This window comes from Tursiops truncatus, chromosome 1 (genome assembly GCF_011762595.2).
Source record: "Tursiops truncatus isolate mTurTru1 chromosome 1, mTurTru1.mat.Y, whole genome shotgun sequence".
In the NCBI taxonomy this organism is placed as follows: domain Eukaryota; kingdom Metazoa; phylum Chordata; class Mammalia; order Artiodactyla; family Delphinidae; genus Tursiops; species Tursiops truncatus.
This window is the reverse complement of record NC_047034.1, coordinates 108,042,119-108,065,735: the sequence shown is the minus strand read 5'-3', so window position 1 is coordinate 108,065,735 and position 23,617 is coordinate 108,042,119. Positions and strand designations below refer to the sequence as shown.

The window sequence follows — 23,617 nt, the reverse complement described above, 5'->3', positions numbered from 1 at the left end:
TTTCCTCTAAGAGTTTGATAGTTTCTGGCCTTACATTTAGGTCTTTAATCCATTTTGAGCTTATTTTTGTGTATGGTGTTAGAGACTGATCTAATCTCATACTTTTACATGTACCTGTCCAGTTTTCCCAGCACCACTTATTGAAGAGGCTGTCCTTTCTCCACTGTACATTCCTGCCTCCTTTATCAAAGATAAGGTGACCATATGTGCGTGGGTTTATCTCTGCGCTTTCTATCCTGTTCCATTGATCTATCTTTCTGTTTTTGTGCCAGTACCATACTGTCTTGATTACTGTAGCTTTGTAGTACAGTCTGAAGTCAGGGAGGCTGATTCCTCCAGCTCTGTTTTTCTTTCTCAAGATTGCTTTGGCTATTCGTGGTCTTTTGTGTTTCCATACAAATTGTGAAATTTTTTTGTTCTAGTTCTGTGAAAAAATGCCAGTGGTAGTTTGATAGGGATTGCATTGAATCTGTAGATTGCTTTGGGTAGTAGAGTCATTTTCACAATGTTGATTCTTCCAATCCAAGAACATGGTATATCTCTCCATCTATCTGTATCATCTGTAATTTCTTTCATCAGTGTCTTATAATTTTCTGCATACAGGTCTTTTGTCTCCTTAGGTGGGTTCATTACTAGATATTTTATTCTTTTTGTTGCAATGGTAAATGGGAGTGTTTTCTTGATTTCACTTTCAGATTTTTCATCATTAGTGTATAGGAATGCCAGAGATTTCTGTGCATTAATTTTGTAACCTGGTACTTTACCAAATTCATTGATTAGCTCTAGTAGTTTCCTGGTAGCATCTTTAGGATTCTCTATGTATAGTATCATATCATCTGCAAACAGTGACAGCTTTACTTCTTCTTTTCTGATTTGGATTCCTTTTATTTCCTTTTCTTCTCTGATTGCTTTGGCTAAGACTTCCAAAACGATGTTGAGTAAGAGTGGTGAGAGTGGGCAACCTTGTCTTGTTCCTGATCTTAGTGGAAATGCTTTCAGTTTTTCACCATTGAGGATGACGTTGGCTGTGGGTTTGTCATTTATGGCCTTTATCATGTTGAGGAAAGTTCCCTCTATGCCTACTTTCTGCAGGTTTTTATCATAAATGGGTGTTGAATTTTGTCAAAAGCTTTCTCTGCACCTATCGAGATGATCATGTGGTTTTTCTCCTTAAATTTGTTAATATGGTTATTTGTTATCACATTGATTGATTTGCATATATTGAAGAATCCTTGAATTGCTGGAATGAACCCCACTTGATCATGGTGTATGATCCTTTTAATGTGCTGTTGGATTCTGTTTGCTAGTATTTTGTTGAGGATTTTTGCATCTATGTTCATCAGTGATATTGGCCTGTAGTTTTCTTTCTTTGTTACATCCTTGTCTGGTTTTGGTATCAAGGTGATGGTGTCCTCGTAGTGTTCCTCCCTCTGCTCTATTTTGGAAGAGTTTGAGGAGGACAGGTGTTAGCTTTTCTCTAAATGTTTGATAGAATTCGCCTGGGAAGCCATCTGGTCCTGGGCTTTGGTTTGTTGGAAGATTTTTAATCACAGTTTCAAATTCAGTGTTTGTGATTCGTCCGTTCATATTTTCTATTTCTTCCTGATTCAGTCTTGGCAGGTTGTGCATTTCTAAGAATTCGTCCATTTCTTCCAGGTTGTCATTTTATTGGCATAGAGTTGCTTGCAGTAATCTCTCATGATCTTTTGAATTTCTTCAGTGTCAGTTGTTACTTCTTCTTTTTCATTTCTAATTCTATTGATTTGAGTCGTCTCCTTTTTTTTCTTGATGAGTCTGGCCAATGGTTTATCTGTTTTGTTTATCTTCTCAAAGAACCAGCTTTTAGTTTTATTGATCTTTGCTATTGTTTCCTTCACTTCTTTTTCATTTATTTCTGATCTGATTTTTTTCCTTCTGCTAACTTTGGGGGTTTTTTTGTTCTTCTTTCTCTAATCGCTTTAGTTGCAAGGTTAGGTTGTTTATTCGAGATGTTTCCTGTTTTTTAAGGTGGGTTTGTATTGCTATAAACTTCCCTCTTAGAACTGTTTTTGCTGCATCCCATAGGTTTTGGGTCGTCCTGTCTCCATTGTCACTTGTTTCTAGGTATTTTTTTTATTTCCTCTTTGATTTCTTCAGTGATCACTTCGTTATTAAGTAGTGTATTGTTTAGCCTCCATGTATTTGTATTTTTTTTACAGATCTTTTCCTGTAATTGATGTCTAGTCTCATGACGTTGTGGTTGGAAAAGATACTTGATACAATTTCAATTTTCTTAAATTTACCAAGGCTTGATTTGTGACCCAAGATATGATCTATCCTGGAGAATGTTCCATGAGCACTTGAGTAAAATGTGTATTCTGTTGTTTTTAAATGGAGTGTCCTATATATATCAATTAAGTCTGCCTTGTTTAATGTATCATTTAAAGCTTGTGTTTCCTTATTTATTTTCATTTTGGATGATCTGTCCATTGGTGAATGTGGGGTGTTAAAGTCCCCTACTATGAATGTGTTACTGTCGATTACCCCTTTTATGGCTGTTAGTATTTGCCTTATGTATTGAGGCGCTCCTATGTTGGGTGCATAAATATTTACAATTGTTATATCTTCTTCTTGGATCGATCCCTTGATCATTATGTAGTGTCCTTCTTTGTCTCTTCTAGTAGTCTTTATTTTAAAGTCTAGTTTGTCTGATATGAGAATTACTACTCCAGCTCTCTTTTGGTTTCCATTTGCATGGAATACCTTTTTCCATCCCCTTACTTTCAGTCTGTATGTGTCTCTAGGTCTGAAATGGGTCTCTCGTAGACAGCATATATATGGGTCTTGTTTTTGTATCCATTCAGCCAGTCTGTGTCTTTTGGTGGGAGCATTTAGTCCATTTACATTTAAGGTAATTATCGATATGTATGTTCCTATTCCCATTTTCTAAATTGTTTTGGGTTCGTTATTATAGGTTTTTTCCTTCTCTTGTGTTTCTTGCCTAGAGAAGTTCCTTTAGCATTTGTTATAAAGCTGGTTTCATGGTGCTGAGCTCTCTCAGCTTTTGCTTGTTGGTAAAGGTTTTAATTTCTCCATCAAATCTGAATTAGATCCTTGCTGGGTAGAGTAATCTTGGTTGTAGGTTTTTCTCCTTCATCATTTTCAGTATGTCCTGCCAGTCCCTTCTGGCTTGCAGAGTTTCTGCTGAGAGATCAGCTGTTAACCTTATGGGGATTCCCTTGTGTGTTATTTGTTGTTTTTCCCTTGCTGCTTTTAATATGTTTTCTTTGTATTTAATTTTTGGTAGTTTGATTAATATGTGTCTTGGCGTATTTCTCCTTGGATTTATCCTGTATGGGACTCTCTGTGCTTCCTGGACTTGATTAACTATTTCCTTTCCCATATTAGGGAAGTTTTCAACTATAATCTCTTCAAATATTTTCTCAGTCCCTTTCTTTTTCTTTTCTTCTTCTGGAACCCGTATAATTCGAATGTTGGTGCGTTTAATATTGTTCCAGAGGTCTCTGAGACTGTCCTCAGTTCTTTTCATTCTTTTTTCTTTATTCTGCTCTGCAGTAGTTATTTCCACTATTTTATCTTCCAGGTCACTTATCCGTTCTTCTGCCTCAGTTATTCTGCTATTGATCCCATCTAGAGTATTTTTCATTTCACTTATTTTTTTTTTTTTTTTTGCGGTACGTGGGCCTCTCACTGTTGTGGCCTCTCCCATCGCGGAGCACAGGCTCCGACGCGCAGGCTCAGCGGCCATGGCTCACGGGCCTAGCCTCTCCGCATGTGGGATCTTCCCGGACCGGGGCACGAACCCGTGTCCCCTGCATCAGCAGGCGGACTCTCAACCACTGCGCCACCAGGGAAACCCTGGTGGGTTTTTATCTTGCTCCTTCATCTGCTGTGTGTTTTTCTGTCTTCTCATTTTGCTTATCTTACTGTGTTTGGGGCCTCCTTTTTGCTTTCATTTATTTCTGATCTGTTCTTTATGATTTCTTTCCTTCTGTTAACTTTAAGGTTTTTTTGTTCTTCTTTCCCTAATTGCTTTAGGTGTAAGGTTAAGTTGTTTATTTGAGATGTTTCTTGTTTCTTGACGTAGGAGTGTATTGCTATAAACTTCCCTCTTGAAACTGTTTTTGCTGCATCCTATAGGTTTTTGGTCATTGTGTTTTCATTGTCATTTGTTTCTAGAAATTGTTTGATTTCCTCTTTGATTTCCTCAGTGATCTCTTGGTTATTTAGTAGTGTATTGTTTAGCCTCCATGTGTTTGTATTTTTTACAGATTTTTTATCCTGCAATTGATATCTAGTCTCATAGCGTTGTGGCCGGAAATGATACTTGATATGATTTCAATATTCTTAAATTTTCCAACGCTTAATTTGTGACCCAAGATATGATCTATCCTGGAGAATATTCCATTAGCATAAGAGTAGAAACTGTATTCTGTTGCTTTTGGATGGAATATCCTATAAATATCAATTAAGTTCAACTTGTTTAATGTATCATTTAAAGATTGTTTTTCCTTATTCATTTTCATTTTGGATGATCTGTCCATTGGCGAAAGTGGGGTATTAAAGTCCCCTACTATGATTGTGTTACTGTCAATTTCCCTCTTATGGCTCTCAGCATTTGCCTTATGTATTGAGGTGCTCCTATGTTGGGTACATAAATATTTACAATTGTTATATCTTGTTCTTGGATTGATCCCTTGGTCATTATGTAGTGTCGTTCTTTGTCTCTTACAATAGTCTTTATTCTAAAGTCTATTTTGTCTGATATGAGTATTGCTACTCCAGCTTTCTTTTGATTTCCATTTACATGGAATATTTTTTTCCATCCCCTTACTTTCAGTCTGTATGTGTCCCTAGGTCTGAAGTGGGTCTCTTATAGACAGCAGATATATGGGTCTTGTTTTTGTACCCATTCAGCCAGTCTGTGCGTATTGGTTGGAGCATTTAATCCATTTACTTTCAGATAGTTATCCATATGTATGTTCCTATTACCATTTTCTTAATTGTTTTGGGTTTTTATGGTGGGTCTTTTCCTTTTCTTGTGTTTCCTACCTAGAAAAGTTCCTTTAGCCTTTGTTGTAAAGCTGGTTTGGTGGTGCTGAATTCTCTTAGCTTTTGCTTGTCTGTAAAGGTTTTAATTTCTCTGTCAAATCTGAATGAGATCCTTGCTGGGTAGAGTAAACTTGGTTGTAGGATTTTCCCTTTAAATATGTCCTGTCACTCCCTTCTGGCTTGCAGATTTTCTGCTGAAAGATCAGCTGTTAACCTTACGGGGATTCCCTTGTATGTTATTTGTTTTTTTCCCTTGGTACTTTTAACATTTTTTCTTTGTATTTAATTTTTGGTAGTTTGATTAATATGTGTCTTGGCATATTTCTCCTTGGATTTATCCTGTATGGGACTCTCTGCACTTCCTGGACTTGATTGACTATTTCCTTTCCCATATTAGGGAAGTTTTCAACTATAATCTCTTCAAATATTTTCTCATCCCTTTCTTTTTCTCTACTTCTTCTGGGACCCTATAATTCGAATGTTGGTGCATTTAATATTGTCCCAGAGGTCTCTGAGACTGTCCTCAAGTCTTTTCATTCTTTTTTCTATATTCTGCTCTGCTGTAGTTATGTCCACTATTTTATCTTCCAGGTCACTTATCCGTTCTTCTGCCTCAGTTATTCTGCTATTGATTCCTTCTAGAGAACTTTTCATTTCATTTATTGTGTTGTTCATCATTGTTTGTTTGCTCTTTAGTTCTTCTAGGTCCTTGTTAAATGTTTCTTGTATTTTGTCCATTCTATTTCCAAGATTTTGGATCATCTTTACTATCATTACTCTGAATTATTTTTCAGGTAGATGCCTATTTCCTCTTCATTTGTTAGGTCTGGTGGGTTTTTACCTTGCTCCTTCATCTGCTGTGTGTTTCTCTGTCTTCTCATTTTGTTTAACTTACTGTGTTTGGGGTCTCTTTTTCTCAGGCTGCAGGTTCGTATTGCCCATTGTTTTTGGTGTCTGCCCCTAGTGGCTAAGGTTGGTTCTGTGGGTTGTGTAGGCTTCTTGGTGCAGGGGACTGGTGCCTGTGCTCTGGTGGATGAGGTTGGATATTGTCTTTCTGGTGGGCAGGATGGCATCCTGTGGTGTGTTTTGTGGTGTCTGTGACCTTATTATGATTTTAGGCAGCCTCTCTGCTAATGGGTGGGGTTGTGTTCCTGTTGCTAGTTGTTTGGCATAGAGTTCCAGCACTGTAGCTTGTTGGTCATTGAGTGGAGCTGGGCCTTAGCATTGAGATGGAGATCTCTGGGATAGATTTTGCCATTTGATATTATGTGGAGCCGGGAGGTCTCTGGTGGACCAGTGTTCTGAACTCAGCTCTCCCACTTCAAAGGCACAGGCCTGACACCCGGCCAGAGCCCCAAGGCCCTGTCAGCCACATTGGCTCAGAAGAAAAGGGAGAAAAAAAGAAAGAAAGAAAGAAAAACATGAAATAAAGCTTTTAAAAATTATTTTAAAAAAATTTTAATAATAAAAAAAGGAAAGAAGAGAGCAAATAAACCAGAAAACAAATCTACCAATGATAACAAGCACTAAAAACTATATGAAAAAAAAACAAAAAAACAAAGAAAAACAGATAGACAGAACCCTAGGACTAATGGTAAAAGCAAAGCTATACAGACAAAATCACACAAAGAAGCATACACATACACACTCACAAAAAGAGAAAAAGGAAAAAATATATATATATATTTTAAAAAAGGAGAAAGAGAGCAACCAAATCAATTAACAAACCTACTGATGATAATAAACTCTAAATACTAAACTACGATAAACATAAAACCAGAAACAAAATTAGATGCAGAAAGCAAACCCCAACTCTACAGTAGCTCCCAAAGTCTACCACCTCAATTTTGGGATGATTTGTTGTCTATTCAGGTATCCAGAGATGCAGGATACACCAAGTTGATTGTGGAGATTTAATCCGTTGCTCCTGAGACTGCTGGGGGAAATTTCCCTTTCTCTTCTTTGTTCGCACAGCTCCCGGGGTTCAGCTTTGGATTTGGCCACGCCTCTGCATGTAGGTCACCTGAGGCCATCTGTTCCCCACCCAGACAGGACAGAGTTAAAGTAGTAGCTGATTCAGGGGCTCCAGCTCACTCAGGCCGGGGTAAGGGAGAAGTACGGAACGTGGGGCGAGCCTGCAGCGGCAGAGGCCGGTGTGACGTTGCAAGTGCCTGAGTCCGTGCCGTGTGTTCTCCCGGGGAAGTTGTCCCTGTATCACGGGACATTGGCAGTGGAGGGCTGCACAGGCTCCTGGGACGGGAAGTGTGGATAGTGACCTGTGCTTGCACACAGGCTTTTTGGTGGCTGCAGCAGCAGCCTTAGCGTTTCAGGCCCGTCTCTGACGTCCGCGCTGATAGCCGTGGCTCGCACCCGTCTCTGGAGCTCGTTTGGGTGGTGCTCTGAATACCCTCTCCTTGCACACCCCTAAATGTCTCTTCCCTCTTAGGCAGGTCCAGACTTGCTCTCGGACTCCTCCCAGCTAGCTGTGGTGCACTAGCCCCCTTCAGGCTGTGTTCACGCAGCCAACCCCAGTCCTCTCCCTGGGATCCGACCTCCGAAGCCCGAGCCTCAGCTCCCAGCCCCCACCCGCCCCGGCAGGTGAGCAGACAAGCCTCTTGGGCTGGTGAGTGCTGGTCGGCACTGATCCTCTGCGTGGGAATCTCTCCGCTTTGCCCTCTGCACCCTTGTTGCTGTGCTTTCCTCTGTGGCTCTGAAGTTTCACCCCACCACCCCCCATATCCACTTGTGAAGGGGCTTCCTAGTGTGTGGAAACTTTTCCTCCTTCACAGCTCCCTCCCAGAGGTGCAGGTCCTGTCCCTATTCTTTTGTCTCTGGTTTTTTTTTCTTTTGCCCTACCCAGGTACATGGGGAGTTTCTTGCCTTTTGGGAAGTCTGAGATCTTCTGCCAGTGTTCAGTAGGTGTTCGGTAGGAGGTGTTCCACATGTAGATGTATTTCTGATGTATTTGTGGGGAGGAAGTTGATCTCCACGTCTTACTCCTCCGCCATCTTGAAGGTCTCCCCCATTCTGCCCATTTTTTTAAATTGAGTTCTTTTTTGCTACTGAGCTGCATGAACTGTTGGTAAATTTTGGAATTAATTGATTGTGAGTTGCGTCGTTTGCAAATATTTTCTCCCATTCTGTGGGTTGTCTTTTTTCTGTTTATGGTTTCCTTTACTGTGCAAATGCTTTTGAGTTTAATTAGGTCCCGTTTTTGTTTTTTTTTTTTTTTAATTTCCATTACTCTAGGAGACAGCTCGAAAAAGATATTGCTGCGATTTATGCCAAAGAATATTCTGCCTATGTTTTCCTCTAAGATTTTTGTAGTGTCTGGTTCTACTTTTAGGTCTTTAATCCATTTTGAGTTTGTTTTTGTGTATGGTGTTAACCTAAAACAAATATAGATCAATGGAACAGGATAGAAAACCCAGAAATAAATCCACACACCTATGGTCAATTAGTCTATAACAAAGGAGGCAAGACTATACAATGGAGGAAAGACAGTCTCATCAATAAATGGTGGGAAAAGTGGACAGCTACAAGTAAAAAAATGAAATTAGAACATTCTTTAACACTATACACAAAAATAAACTCTGTGTCTTCATTCTACCCTCCCCAATATGTCTGCCACATTGCCCCCAAAGTAATGTGCAAAACCAAAATAGCTCTTAAACTATTTTAAAAATAAAGACTAATGCCACAAAGGCAGAGACTATGACTCTACATCACTTTTTCCAGGCACCAAGGACAAAAGGACCAAAATATGTGTCAAATGAATGAGTGCCAGGCCTGCCACCCTGAGGCCCTTGCTTCCACTTCCCTATCTCTTACTGTACCGTCTCACATCTAATCAGTCAAGGACTTTCAGTTTTCCCAAAAGTACACACTGTTTTATGTCTTTGGGTCTTTATCAGGAACACCATACCCCTTTCATCCTTCTCCATTTCTAATCCTACCATATTCAGCCTCCCTTTTCTGCCTTCTGACCATATGCCCCCCTTTCAAAATCCTACCCCTACTGCCTTTCCTGACTGTCTCCCCCACTCTCAAGCAGAATAGAGCACTCTTTCGTGTCCAACTCTCCACTCTTCATACAGAATCTAACTTCCAAATGCATTTACTTCTTTACATATCTGACATACACCTCCCTAACACCCCTCAACTGTACAGTGAGTTCTTTGGAGACAGGACTGCATCCTGGGAAGAGAAAAAAAGAGGAGTGAGGGAAGGATGAAGTAATGAATATTTGAACACACATACACATACAGAAACTCTTCCACTCCCTTTCCTTACCCTCTTGCAACCAGTTACCAAATCCTGTCAATTCTAAATATCTCAAAAAGTCCTCCACCTGTCTCTATCCTTAGTTCATGTCCCCAGCATCACTCACTTGGATTCCTACATAACCCTTTGCAAATAGAGCCACTGTGAACCATTGTGTAGGTTGTGCTCTGCTTGAAAGCACCCAGCCTCGTCAGGGGCAAGGAGAGTAGGGGTGAAATACAGTCCAAACTCAACTCCCAAGACTAAAGTCGAGGGGGCACTATTTGATCATTTCTCTGCCCAGAGGGAACACATTTTTCTAATTCACAAGTTGTTTTTCTAATTCACACAACATATGTGCTAGCAACGCAGCTCTGTTTCAACCATTCTTCACCATAGAGCCAGAGTCTTTCTAAAGTACCAATCGGATGCTTTTACTGTCCTATTTAAAACCTTCTAACGACTCTCCTTTGTACTCAGTGTGAAGTTCAAGCCCCATTATATGATTGATAATGTCTTTCATGTTCCACCTCTGGTTTACCACTCCAGTCACAGTTCTCACACCTCACACTGTACTTGTATATACTGAGCTCCATCCACCTTCTCTGTATCCCCAGGCTACATCTCCATCCCCCTCTCCATCACCCATCCACTTCTACATTCTGCTGTCACATGAATGACTCATGCTCATCTGATGAGTCTTAGAATAGATATCACTCCCCTGGGAAGCATTCCCTAACTTCTCCAATCCCCCTTCTGACTGGGTTAAATTCATCTCACATCATCTCATTCTCGCCCCCGGGATAACAATTAACATTTTATGTCTTAATTGACAATTTACTTTTCCCTTATTTCTTTCCAGATGGTGATCACTTTGAGGGCAGAAAACAATCTCTTATTAACATTATATCCTCTATACCTATCACTATGCTCAGAAAATATTTGTTAAAGGAAAGCATGGAATCTGTCTTATCCAGAGTATCAGTTGTAATGAATCAATCCCAGAGCTGACAAAAGTACAATAAGAGAAACCAGTAACCACCTTACTCTATAAGTTTACACTATAGGAAGACAATGTTATACCTCTGGACAGTAATGCTAAGTCACCCCATCTAATAAAACTATCTTGAATTATATCCTCATTGTTAATGGAATAACAAACTTTGGCTTAACATTTTCTCTTAATGAATCTCCCAACTAGCCTTCATCTTCTATTTAGGTTCATTCAAATTGTTGATATAAATATAGTTCTGCCTAATACCTTCCTCCAACCCCAGCTGCTTCTATGACCCTGTTTACACGTGACCAGGATTTTACTTTAGTCCTTCAAATTAATTTCAAATATTTTAAGGCCCAGACTCATTCAAAAGTAGCAAAAAACGTATTTCACACTTGAGAAATGCAGCCCCTCTCCACTCTCCTATATCAGCTGGCCGCCCTTCCCATACTCCTACATAAACAGCAACACTGACCCACCCAGCTGCCTGAGGTCAAATGCAGAAGTCATTCTTTCTTTGAAATGCTGTTTCTTATACCTGATTTTTCATCACTGGCTCTTTCTTTGCACATCTCTGTTTAAATATCTCTTTGGCTAGGCCATCTCTCTCAACCCAGTCCTAAGCAGCAACTCAGTCACCATCCTGTCTTTCGTTTTAAAATTCTCTGTATAGCTTTTACTTATTTTCTTCATTTTTGTACCAAATCTTTTTTTTAACATCTTTATTGGAGTATAATTGCTTTACAATGTTGTGTTAGTTTCTGCTGTACAACAAATTGAATCAGCTATATGTATACACATATCCCCTTATCCCTTCCCTATTGAGTCTCCCTCCCACCCTCCCTATCCCATCCCTCTAAATCGTCACAAAGCATGGAGCTGATCTGCCTGTGCTATGCAGCAGCTTCCCACTAGCCATCCATTTTACATTTGGTAGTGCATATATGTCAGTGCTACTCTGTCACTTCATCCCAGCTTCCCCTCCCCCCGCCCCGTGTCCTCAAGTCCATTCTCTACATCTGTGTCTTTATTCCTGCCCTGCCACTAGGTTCATCAGTGCTTATTTTTTAGATTCCACATATATGCGTTAGCACACGGTATTTGTTTTTCTCTTTCTGACTTACTTCACTCCATATGACATACTCTAGGTCCTACCACCTCACTACAAATAACTCAATTTTGTTCCTTTTTATGGCTGAGTAATATTCCATTGTATATATGTGCCACATCTTCTTTATCCATTCATCTGTCGATGGGCACTTAGGTTGCTTCCATGTCCTCGCTATTGTAAATAGTGCTGCAATGAACACTGGGGTGCATGACTCTTTTATGAATTATGGTTTTCTCAGGGTATATGCCCAGTAGTGGGATTGTTGGGTCATATGGTAGTTCTATTTTTAGTTTTTTAAGGAACCTCCATACTGTTCTCCATAGTGGCTGTATCAATTTACATTCCCACCAACAGTGCAGGAGGGTCCCCTTTTCTCCACAACCTCTCCAGCATTTATTGTTTCTAGATTTTTTTTTGATGTGTTCACTTACTTTAATAACACTACATTTACCATGTTATCATCATGGAATGTAAACTCAGGTTAGACAAGAGAATTTCACAAGTACAACAAAGCATTCTGTAGTATACCAAAGTTTGTATAACGTCTGACCAAACCAGCTTGCTCATAAATCACTTCCATTATAGGCAATTTATTTAGTTAAACATTTATGATTCTTATAGAGAAAATAAACATACTGCACACATTTAAAAAGTGTTTTTCGTTTACTCTTGCATTAGCACTTAAAATTCATATTTCTATTTCAAAATGACACAAAATTATTCTAATATAACAGCAGCAAAATATAATTCTGCAATTACAAACGAGCTAAATGGGGATCTACAGTTAAGTTATTCTCATGTTTACAACTATGATTCTGAAATAAATACTACTTCAAAGCAGCTCTCTTACCAGCTTTTTAGGTTTGGCTTAAAAACACACATATAGTTGCCAGGAGGTTTATAATGTTGTATTCTGTGCACTGTTTTGAAAGGGTTCCTCTAGAGCCAACCAGCCCTTAAAACAGTACTCAGTCCACAAGGCAGTCAGAAAGAGTTAAATTAACTGGGGTAAATAGGATTCCTATATTACATCAAAAGCATATGATATTCTGCAGCAACTGGGAGCATTATCAGGATTGGCATGTTGTCCTCTTTAAAACTAATTTCATCAGAAGAGTTTAAGAAGGTGGACATTGTACCACTATCAAGAGCATTTAAAAATGACATGTTTTTGTGCTAATCTGCCTCCCCTGAATGACCTAGCTAGTGAACTAGTGACCAGTAACCTGGTCACCAGGCAAATCAAGCCTGCAAGAAAGGAAGCCAGTATTCAAATTACCATGTTATTGTCCGACCCAAAGAATTTATTTTCAACATAAACATATAACCTCAATATGAGATGTCTAACTAAAGCAAGCACCACCAATGAGACCAAGACAACGTCTCCTCTTCTAAGGTTTAGGTTTTGCCCAGAATTCTCGATACATGGAATCGCCCATACCAAGAGTCATTGTTCCCACAACAAAGCCTTGGGCTGCCATGCACATGTGGATCAGGTGAACAGACATTTTAGTATTTCCCCTGCTCTTCAATTTATATAATCTATATGCAACGATTGTTGCAAAACCTGCCATTCCAGTGGGGACAAATGATGCCTCTCTAGCTTTTTGGATAAGTTTAGATCCGTGATCTTCATCATATGAAGAAAGAGAATCATCTGTGTCGCTTGACATAGTGATTGAAGGATCTTCAGACAACTACAAGACGTCGCAGGTTCCAACCGGCTTCTGCTTTTCTAGATTTTTTGATGATGGCCATTTTGATTGGTGTGAGGTGATACCTCATTACGGTTTTGATTTACATTTCTCTAATGATTAGTGATGTTGAGCATCTTTTCATGTATTTGTTTGGCCATCTGTATGTCTTCTTTGGAGAAATGTCTATTTAGATCTTCTGCCCATTTTCGGATTGGGTTGTTTGGTTTTTTTTGATAAAGAGCTGCATAGGCTGCTTTACAAAGGAGGCAAGAACATACAATGGAGAAAAGACAGCCTCTTCAATAAGTGGTGCTGGGAAAACTGGGCAGCTACATGTAAAAGAATGAAATTAGGACATTCCCTAACACCACACACAAAAATAAACTCAAAATGGATTAAAGACCTAAATGTAAGGCCAGACACTATAAAACTCTGAGAGGAAAACATAGGCAGAACACTTTATGACATAAATCACAGCAAGATCCTTTCTGACCCACCTCGTAGAGTAATGGAAATAAAAATAAAAATAAAAATAAACAAATGGACGTAATGAAACTTAAAAGCTTTTATACAGTCAAGGAAACCATAATCAAGATGAAAAGACAACCCTCAAAATGGGAGAAAATATTTGCAAATGAAGCAACTGACAAAGGATTAATCTCTGTATAGCTTTTAACACTAAGTGATACATATTAATTTTCAATGGAATATTACAATGTTTATTGTTTATCTTCCCAGCTGGAATATAAATTCCATGAGACCAGTGACCTAATGGTTTTCCTCACTTTATTAACTAGAAGCGGACTTGGCACACAGGAAATTCTCAATAATTAACTGTTGAATGAATGAAGAGATAAGGGAAGAATGAACTGGTTATTTTATCAATATCCTTTTGTATGAGGATTTAGAATCAGGCCAAGGAGGGTTATTTAAAGTATTTATGTTACATAATATCTTATTTATATCTTTTCTGGCTCCTCTTTAGAGCTTAGTACATGAAAACCTTGGCTTCTGTCATTTGCTAGAAGAATTTTCACAACACACCCATGCAATCAGGACCAATATTCAGAAAAGAACATTACTATCATCCCCAGGGACCCCTTTCTGTTCTCCTCCAGTCATTATCTCCCCAAAAGTTAAACATTATCTTGATTTCTAACAGCATAAATTGTTTTTACCTGTTTATGTACTTAATATAGGTGGAATAATATAATACATATTTTTTTGTGATTGACTTCTTTTAGTGAAATATCTTTGTGAGAACCCTCTATATTGTTGTGTGTAGTTGTATTTTGTTGATTCCTTAGAGTATAATAAGAGCTTTTAAGTTCAACACTCTATCATTAACATATTGAAATATCAGTTCATTTTTATGATCATATATTCATGTAATAAAATTTATACAAGGAAATTTAGAATCTTTCCAATTTTTCACTCTTTTAAAATAATGTTCTTTATGATTAACACGCCTATAGAAAAATCTTAATTTACATCTTTAGTTGGTTAGGAAGAATTTCTAAAAGAAAATTTTCAGAGACCAAAAGAAAAAACATTTTCCCTTTTTTGATTAACATTGGCAATTTATTCATAAGAAAGTATTAGCAACTCTTTTTATTATCAACTATATATGACAGTATTTGCCTCCCTAAGCTATCACCAAAAGTAGATATTACTGTCCTTTTAAAATTTTTGTCAACCTGACAAAAAAGTATGTCATTAACTCATTTTCTCAAGTGGAGTACCTTTTTCTTATTGATTAATTGAGTAAAAGTTAATTCTTGGTCTATTCAGGTTTCCTATGACTGATTCTATTGTGATAATTTGTATTTTCCTAGAAAATTGTCTGTTTCACTGAGTTATTTTAATGGGTATGTAGTGGTATTTTGCCATTTTAATTTGCATTCTCCAAATGACTAATTCATTTACATTTTAAAATGGATTAGCAATATTTTAAGATTCTGCTCTGAATCTGACATTAATTCTTGATATTGGTTTAGGCCTTGCATACATAATTAGAAAGGTTTTAAGTGCTTGCATATATATGAAATACATTCTGTAATCAAACTATATATTTTTAATTTTCATGCAGAAATTAGAAAATTAATTGTGTATTACAGAGCCATCTGGTTGCAAAATGTGTCCCTTTCATTGCCCTTTTGATTTAGCTCATCCAAAGGGCCATAAAAGCATTTGTGGCCACAGCTTTCAAAACTGTGACCTCCACTGAAAAGTAAGACCTTATAACAGAAAAGTAGGAAAAGGAATGAGCTGTCAGTAAATGTCACTAAAGGAGGCTAACTGGTGAGATAAATAAAAAATAAGGAAGGCTTTAGGGTGTGGATCTGGGAAATGAAAGGGTATGTAATTTCATAGTTAAATTATTAGAATATTTTCCTAAGGCCAAGAAAAGAAAAAGTATGTTACAAATAGTATTGTTGCTATTAAAATTAGTCTTTAAAAGTCCAGATTTATTTACAGAATAACACTGAACATAAAGGCAGGATTCTATTCAGTAAAATAAGGGATAAGATATTAAAAATCTTTTTATTGCATTTACCATTAAAAAAGGAGATAAAATGAGTTTCAACAAGATATATATAAAAATGAGACTTCTTAAATACTTGAGTGTATTACTTAAAGATCTTATGAAGAGTTTTCTTGGATTATGATTTAATAATTATGTCAGAGATAATTTAAATGTGATAGAAGCTGTAAGTAGAGGATGAAGTAAATTTTAGAAGAGATTTTCAAGCACAAATTTGATTTTTCAGGTGAAAAATGATCTTAAAATTATTTTTGTTTACAATAAGTGCTACTGGCAAAGTTGCTTTTCATAAGAGTTTTATGGGCAAATAAATATCTATGAATCAATAAATTAATTAAAAAGAACCACTAATCCCTTAATTCATTCAGTGAACATTTAATTATTTGTACTCAATTTGTAATCAGAAGATATGAATCTAAATATTAGCATCATTTTTATTAACTACATGCCAGTTTTTTTCTGTAAATTTGTAAGATATGGAGAAAAATACTCCAGGGTATTTTGAAGATCTACATATGGATAATATATGTAAATTTCCTAGCGTAGGGCCCAGCAAATAGTTAATACTCAACAGTCTAAGTTGTCCTTCCCAGTTTTTTTTTTTTTTTTCTGTACGCGGGCCTCTCACCGCTGCGGCCTCTCCCACTGCGGAGCACAGGCTCCGGACGCGCAGGCCCACGGGCCCAGCCCCTCTGCGGCACACGGGATCCCCCCGGACCGGGACACGAACCCGCGCCCCCTGCATCCGCAGGCGGACTCCCAACCACTGCGCCACCAGGGAAGCCCTGTCCTTCCCAGTTTTAACTGTAAAATTATGATATTAATTTATATCTACCAGAGTTGTCATGGGGAATAAGTGAGGTACCTACTGTAATGCATAAGCACCTATCAAAATGCGTGGCACACAGTAGAAGCTCAATCATTCTGTTCTCTCCTGATTTCCTATCATTTCATTTTCATGTCAACAATATTTGCTAAGCATCTACTTATGTGCACTGGATCTTGAGCAATGAGGGTAAACAAGTCAAATGTCATCCCGGCCCTCACAGAATTTATAATCTGGTGTTAAGGAAAAGACAAATTAGTCATTTAATTACAATCAGAAGGTAAGAAGAAAGCCTTCATTACCAAATCAGCTTTTAACTCTGCCAATGCAGTGTTAGGCACTGGGAATACAAAGGTTATATGTGCTTGCTTTAGTTTACTTTGAGAAATTAATTAGGAAAGCCTGTCTACAGCATGATCACAGGTGTCTCAATGAGGTCCTGAACACCCCTCAGTCCCATCTGTCATTTGGGTTCTATTGTTTCTGTGTAGTTTTGTTTTGTTTGTTTTTTTTGTTTTTTGGGTTTTTTTTATGGTACATGGGCCTCTCACTGTTGTGGCCTCTCCCGTTGCGGAGCACAGGCTCCGGACGCGCGGGCTCAGCGGCCATGGCTCACGGGCCCAGCCACTCCGCGGCATGTGGGATCTTCCCGGACCAGGGCACGAACCCGTGTCCCCTGAATCGGCAGGTGGACTCTCAACCACTGCGCCACCAGGGAAGCCCATTTCTGTGTAGTTTTTATCCTTCTTGGCTCAGAAAGTGATTAATGTCTGTCAATGAGTATTTTGCTGTTGCAACATTCACATTCCTAAAATATGAGTGGTAAATTGTTGTTTACTACAGTTCAAGTGGAGGGTAGCATCAGTATTCTTGGCAACAGAATGTGGCCCAGTGAAGGGGAGATGCTAATAAACTCTTCACCTGGTTGCTGTCATAGAAAATCTCTTGCAGGTTCATGCAGGTGTAAAGCAGCTATTTACTTGAAGTGATTTTTAGAACACTGTGTTCAAGCTTACCTGCCCGTGCAAAGCTCCCCTATGGCTTACCTTGGACTCCCTCTTCCCCTCCTTCATTATCTACTTCCCATTGGTAAATTCATTTCTTCAGGTTCAATTCAATATGACAAATATTTATTAAGTGCTATTGTGTGCATATCCTCCGGAATCTAACATTTCAAATATTCCTTGTGTGGAAGCAAAGTTCTTAGCCCTCCATGAGGTAGGGAAACCTATAAAAGATGCTAAAAGAGAGACCATCAGCAGAGGTCCAGCAGTGCCAGTACACTCAACCAAGGAAGGTGTGTTAAGCTGACAAGAAAGGCCTGGCAGGGATGGACATGACTGAGTACTGAACAGTATAACACTTCTTTTGAGCTTATTCTACTTCATATCCTCAAAATAATAAGTATTAACATCTCATACATGAAACATCATGAAAGAACCTCTTGAGAACTGTATAAGACACAAACCAAGGAAATGCCTAAGTTCCCAGTGATTTAACACTTGGCCATGTTGTTATCACTCACTTTCCTTATGGAGCACCATTTCTCCCCTTGCCTCATTCGCTACTCTAATATGTAGCTTAAACGAGTGATTTAGGACCTTTCCTCCCTTGCCATGGCACCTAACACTGGACATGCCAGTCACAAAGTCCTAACACCCTGGCCACACAGATTGGTTCAGTGGGTGAGCACATGGCTTAAGCCAATGAAACCAGAGTCCCTTGCCATATTTGTTTAAGCTGAGGTAGGTGATAATAAGCTCTTTTTTCTCAGGTGGTGAAGCTGGAAAGACATGAGCCTAGAACTGTCAGCAGCCAAGGTTCTTGATTTGTGGAGAAAGTCAGTCTGGAAGATGGATGCTAACATGATGACAGAAACAAAAGCAAGAAACAGAGTGTGATTCCTGCTCATCTTGCGGCTCCCTATATCAAACATTACCCCTATTTCTAATATGGTAATAAACTTGGCATGTCCAAGGAACTGAAACCAAGTGCATGAGGAAACAGTGAAACAGATTAGTATATCTCAACAGTAATGAAATTTTGTGTATGTTAATATATCTCCATACTGGGTAAATATTAAAATCATCTGGAAGGTTTATAAAAACATCAGTATGGATTTTCACTTATAGTAATGTTGATTTGGCAATTCAAATCAACCTTCCCTCTTCTATTCAATATTCCTCTGGAGATTCTAGTAGTGCAATAACCTGAGAAAAGAAATAAAAGTCATTGAGACTAGAAAAGAAGTAAAAGTCTCCTTGTTTGCAAATGACATGATCATCTATGTGGAAAATCCAACCTCTTCTACAAAACAGCTATAAAACTAATATGTGATTTTAGCAAGGTTGCATTATACAATAACAATTTTCAAAAATATCAATCATACTTCTATACACTAGCAAAAAAATAGAAAAACTTTTAAAATGCCATTTATAACAATATCAAAATATGAAATACAGAAATAATATAACAACTGTAAAAAAAACTTGTACACTGCAAACTACAAAACATGCTACGAGAAGTTAGAGAAGACCTAAATAAATAGAGCACTAAATCATATTTATGCCAGAAGACTCAACATTGCTAAGATGATACTTTTCCTAAAAATTACCAGTAAGTTTGACAAAATCTCACCAGGTTTTTTGGTAGAAAGTGAGAAGACAATCCTAAAACTTATGTGGAAATTGCAAGTAACTAGAGTAACCAATTTCTTTTTTCTGAAAAATAAGAAAGTTGGAGGACTCACATTGTCTGATTTCAAGACCTACTATAATATAAAACAACAGTAGACTGAAAACTATAAGACATTGATGAAATTGAAGAAGACACAAATAAATGGAAAAATATTCCATGCTAATGCACTGGAAGAATTAATATAGTTAAAATGTTCATACTACCCAAAGCAATTCAGTACAATACCTATCAAAATTCCAGTGGCATTTTTTTTTTACCAGAAATAGGAGGGGAAAGTTCTAAAATTTGTATGAACCACAAAAAGACCCCAAATAACCAAAGCAATCTTGAGAAAGAAGAACAAATCTGGAGACATCACATTTTCTGACTTCAAACTACATTCAAAGCTATAGTAATCAAAACACTTTGGCATTGGCATAAAAACAGACACATAGATCAAAGCAATGAATAGAAGGACCCCAAATAAACCCATGGATATATGTTCAATTAATTTATGACAATGAGGCCAAGAATATAAAATGGGGAGAGGATAGTCTCTTCAATAAATGGTGTTGGGAAAACTGGACAGCCACATGCAAAAGAATGAAACTGGATGACTATCTTTCACCATACATAAAAATCAACACAAAATAAATTAAAGACTTAAATTAAGACCTGAAACTATAAAACCAGAATAAAATATAGGAAGTTCTTTAATATTGGTATTTGTAGTGATGTTTTGGATTTGACACCAAAAGCAAAGGCAGCAAAAGCAAAAATAAACAAGTGGAACTATGTCAAACCAAAAAGTCTCTGCAGAGCAAAGGAAACCATCAGCAAAATGAAAGGTCAAACTACTGAGTGGAAAAAAACAAACAAATAAAACTACTGAGTGGGAGAAAATATTTGTAAATCATATATTTGATAAGGGGTTAACATCCAAAATATATAAATAAGCCATATAGATCAATAGAAAAAATTCAATTTAAAAACGAGTAGAGGAACTGAATAGATATTTTCAAAAGAAGACATACGAATGACCAACAGGTACGTGAAAAAGTGCTCAACATCACTAACTACCAGGGAAATGCAAATCAAAACCACAATAAGATAACATCCCATACCTGTTAGAATGCTATCATCAAAAAGACAAGAGATAAGAAGTGTTGGCAGTGATATGGATAAAAGGGAGCCCTTGTGAACTGTTGAGGGTGGTGCAGACACTATGGAACCAGTATGGAGTTTCCTCAAAAAATTAAATATAGAATTGTCATATGATCCAGCAATTCCACTTCTGGGTATTTATCCAAAGGAAATGAAAACATTAACTCAAAAAGATATATATACCACCATGTTCATTGCAGCATTATTCATAATAACCAAGATATATAAACAACGTGTGTGTCAACAGATGAATGGATAAAGAAGATGTGGAAGGTATGTACAATGGATATTATTCAGTCATGAGAAAGGATGAAATGCTGTCATTTGTGACAACACAGATGGACCCTGAGGGCATTATGCTAAGTGAAATAAGCCAGCCAGAGAAAGACAAATACTGCATGGTATTACTTATATATGGAATCTAAATTTTTAAAAGTCAAAGTCATAGAAACAGAGAGTAGAAAAGTGGTTGCCAGGAGCTGGTGGGGGGGTGGGAAGTGTGGTAAATATGGAAAGGCAGGTAGAAGGGTACAAATTTTCAGCTATAAAATGAATAGGGTCTGAGGATCTAATATATAACATTATAAATATAATAAATAACACTGTTGTGTAATTGGAATTTGCTAAGAGTGTACAACATAAATTTCTCACACACAAAAAGATAAGTATATGAGGTAATGGATGTGTTAATTAACTAGATGAGGGGAATTCTTTCACAAAACATACATATTTTAAATCATCATGATATATCACAATTTTACAAAATCAGAAGCAAGCAACATAATCACAGTAGTAAGTCCTTACATATCAATAATCACTCTAAATATAAGTGGACTGAATTCACCAATCAAAAGGCACAGAGTGGCTGGATGCATAAAAAAATAAGACCAACTATATGCTGCCTCCAAGAGACTCATTTCAGCTCTAAAGATACTTATAGACTTAAAGTGAAGAGATTAAAGAGGATATCTTTTAAAGTGCAAGCAAAATGAAGGTGAGTATAGCCAAAGTTATATCAGACAAAATAGACTTCAAACCAAAAATGGTAATAAGAAACAAAGAAGGTCATTATACAATAATAAAAGGGTCAAAACATCATGAAATACAAGAATTGTAAATATATATGCACCCAGTATCAGAGTACTAAAAGATATTAAGAAAATACTAACAGATCTAAAGGGAGAAAGAGACAACAATACAATAATAGGACAATACAATAGTAGGACACTTCAAAACCCCACTGTCAGCAATGAATAGACCATCCAAACAGAAAATGAACAAAGAAACATTGAAATTGAACCTACTCCAGAACAAATGGACTTAACAGACATATATAGAATATTCCACCCAACAGCAGTAGAATATATTGATACATTCTCCTTGAGTGCACACAGAACATTGTCAAGATAGAACATGTGATAGAACACAAAACAAATCTTTGCAAATTTAAGAAGACTGAAATCATACCAACTATATTTTCTGACCACAATGGTATGAAACTAGAAGTTATCAACAAGAGGAAAGCTGGAAAACCCACAAATATGTGGAAATTAAACAATACCCTTCTGAACAACCAATGGGTAAAAGAAGAAATCAATAGAGAAATAAAAAATTATCTCAAAACAAATGAAAATGGAAATAAAACATATCAAAATTATGAGATGCAGCAAAAGCAATTCTGAAAGGAAAGTTTATAGCAATAAATACATATAATATTAAGAATTAGAAAGATCTCAAATAAACAACCTAACTTTACACTTCAAGGAACAAGAAAAAGAAGAACAAATTAAGCCCAACATTAGCAGAAAAAAAGGAAGTCATAAAGATCAGAATGGAAATAAATGAAATAGAGACCAGTAAAACAATAGAAAGGATTAATAAAAGCAAGAGCTTGTTCTTCAAAAAGATAAACAAAATTGACAAACCTTTAGCTAGACTGAGAAAAAAAACATATAAAATTAGAAATGAAAAAGAAAACATGAAAACTGATACTATAGAAATTCATAGGCTCAAAGAGCCTATTATGAACAATTATATGCCACCAAATTAGATAAAATTCTAAAAGCACATAACCTGCCAAGACTGAATCAGGAAGAAATAGAAAATTTGAACAGAATGATAACTAGTAAAGAGATTAAATCAGTAATCAACCTCCCAACACAGAAAACTCCAGAACCAGATGGCTTCACTGATTAATTGTTCCAAACATTCAAAGAAGAATTAACACCAATCCTTCTCAAACTCTTCCAAAAAATTGAGGAAGAGGGAATACTTCCAAACTCACTCTATGAGGCCAGCATTATGCTGACACCAAAGACAGATAAGGACACCACAAGAAATGAAAACTACAGACCAATATCCCTGATTAATATAGATTGCAAAAATTCCCAAAATATTAGCAAACCCAATTCAAGAACACATAAAAAGGATTATTAATCACGACAAAGTGAGATCTATTTCTGGTATACAAGGATGGTTTAACACACATTAATCAATAAATGTAATATATCACATTGGTAAAATGAAAGATAAAAATCACATGATTATCTCAATAGATGCAGAAAAAGCATTTGACAAAATACAACATTCTTTCACGATAAAAACCCTCAGCAGACTGAATATAGAAGGAACATACCTCAATATAATAAGGCCATGTATGAGAAACCTACACCTAATATTTATACTCAATGGAGAAAAATGGGAAACTTTTCCTCTAAGATCAAGAACAAAACAAGGATGCCCACTCCTATTCAATATTTTACTGGAAGCCTTAGCTAGAGCAATTTGACAAAATAAATAAAATGTATCAAAATCAGGAAGAAAGAAGTAAAACTGTTGTTATTTGCAAATGATATGATTCTGTACATAGAAAATCCCAAAGACTCAAACAAAAACTGTTGGTACTAATCAAAAATTTCAGTCAAGTTGCAGGATACAAAATAAACGTACAGAAATCAGTTGCATTTCTATACACTAAGAATGAAACATCTGAAGAAGAAATAAAGAAAATTATCCTTAGAAAAAGAAAGCAAAAAAAAATCCCATTTAAAATTGCATCAAGAAGAATAGAAACACAACATTGTAAATCAACTATACTTCAATAAAATTTTTTTTAAAAGAATAGAATATTTAGAAGTAAATTTAATCAAGGAGGTGAAAGACTAATACTCTGAAAACTATTAAACACTGATGAAGGAAATTGAAGATGATATCCTGTGTTCATGGACTGGAAGTATTAGCATTGTTAAAATGTCCATACTACTCAAAGCATATACAGGTTTAATGC

The 23,617-nt window shown here is 37.0% G+C and overlaps 1 long non-coding RNA gene and 1 pseudogene across 2 annotated transcripts in view; both read right to left on the bottom strand.

Annotated features, from left to right (window-relative positions):
• The window catches only part of LOC109547361 (uncharacterized), a 205,706-nt gene that overhangs the window by 91,114 nt on the left and 90,975 nt on the right, over positions 1 to 23,617 (bottom strand). The window lies entirely within an intron of this gene.
• Positions 11,310 to 14,497, bottom strand: LOC109547360 (HIG1 domain family member 1A, mitochondrial pseudogene; annotated as a pseudogene).